This window comes from Grammomys surdaster, unplaced genomic scaffold (assembly GCF_004785775.1).
Source record: "Grammomys surdaster isolate TR1022 unplaced genomic scaffold, NIH_TR_1.0 90511, whole genome shotgun sequence".
Taxonomy (NCBI): Eukaryota; Metazoa; Chordata; class Mammalia; order Rodentia; family Muridae; genus Grammomys; species Grammomys surdaster.
The window spans coordinates 1-1,817 of NW_021607674.1; the positions used below are offsets into that span (position 1 = coordinate 1).

General features: G+C 43.8%; 1 pseudogene; it reads left to right on the forward strand.

The window, feature by feature from the left end:
* The first annotated feature begins 593 nt into the window (after window positions 1–593).
* On the forward strand, window positions 594–1,460 carry LOC114635312 (annotated as a pseudogene).
* Window positions 1,461–1,817: the final 357 nt, after the last annotated feature.

Consider the following 1,817-nt stretch of genomic DNA (forward strand, 5'->3'; position numbering starts at 1 on the left):
AAGTTTCTACCTGTAAGAGAGTTTGTTGTATACATACTGCAATAGGTGCAAGTGGGGGCGTGAGTGGTGTGTGAGCTCTCTTTTATCCATAGTAGAGTCAGTAAAACAGACCACCAACTCAGTCCTCAGCACTGCAGAGAACTGGGTAGTCTGCAGTAGCTCCCTGTGTTCAAGGCCAGCCTATTCTACATGGTGATACCTCAAAAAATAGAAGAAAGGAAGGGAGGAAGGAAGGGAGGAAGGGAGGAAGAGAAGAAGGAAGGAAAGAAGGAAGGAAGGAAGGAAGGAAGGAAGGAAGGAAGGAAGGAGGAAACTGGGTGCACATTTTGGTGAGAAATGCTAAGGCAAACCAATGAGTGTTGGAAGTTCCTACCTTCAAATGCCAGCGTGTACTTCTAAATATAGTGCCTGGAAGAAACACAGAAGAACCGCAAGCTCTGGACCAGCATGGACTACATATCAGCACCTTTAAGAAATACAAAGTAGGCTGTCACGCCACCAGCGCAGCTGTGCCAGAGCCATGAGAAGACTGGCCACCAGACATCCCTCGCTCACTGGCAGCCGCATCCTCGGATTTGGTCCAGCAGTGTTAAAACACGGTGGATCGCTATGAAGTGCTGGACGTGCAGAGACATGCGTCACCTGAGGACACTGAAAAGGCATATCGAAAACAAGCACTTAAATGGCACCCGAACAAAAATCCTGAAAATAAAGCAACAGAAGGCAGAAATTCAAGCAAGTAGCTGAGGCATATGAAGGAAGCGTTATCGGATGCTAAAAAGCGGGACATCTACGACAAATACGGCAGAGAAGGATTAACCGGGGCTGGAGGAGGAGGTGGAAGTCATATTGACCATCCATTTGAGTTTGGCTTCACATTCTGGAACCCAGTGTTGTCTTCAGGGAATTTTTTGGTGGAAGGGACTAGTTTTCATTCGACTTCTCTGAAAACCCTTTTGATGACTTTTTTGGAAACCAAAGGGGTTCCTGAGGAAGTAGAAGCTGAGGTGCCAGCTCCTTTTTCTCTGCCTTCAGTGGATTTCCTGCTTTTGATGCAGGCTTTACTTCATTCAAGTCACTAGGTCTTGGGGGGAGGGTCTCACTTCATTCTCTTCAGCATCATTTGGTGGCAGTCTAATGGGCAACTTCAAATCAATATCAACTTCAACTAAGATAGTCAATTGGAAAAAAAAATCACTACAGGCCTGGAGACATTGCTCAGCAGTTAAGAGCACTGATTGCTCTTCCAGAGGTCCTGAGTTCAATTCCCAGCAACCACACGGTGGCTCACAACCATCTGTACTGGGATCTGATGCCCTCTTCTGGTGTGTCTGAAGACAGCGACAGTGTACTTACATATATAATAAATAAATAAATAATTCTTTTAAAAAATCACTAAAGGAGAATTGTGCAGAACGGTCAAGAAAGAGTAGAAGTTGAAGAAGTTGTTAAAGCCCTTGGTGATAAATAGTTAGGTGCACCCGCTATGCTAGGTTAACAATTCAATGCACGCATTTAACAGAAATGCTAAATCATAACAAGCACCATTTGAGGAATAACAGGAAATTTTTTTTTTGACGATTTCAAATGAACTTGACTTTCTGTATAATGGTACCTAATCTAAAGTATTTATAAAAGAGCTCATTGGAGCCCGCATTTGTCAGATTTTCGAGTTTGTTGTTGGGACCACAATAGGACCTTTCTTCCTTTTCTTTCTCTCTCTCTCTCTCTCTCTCTCTCTCTCTCTCTCTCTCTCTCTCTCTCTGTGTGTGTGTGTGTGTGTGTGTGTGTTTAAATTGTTGTAATCTCTGTATGCA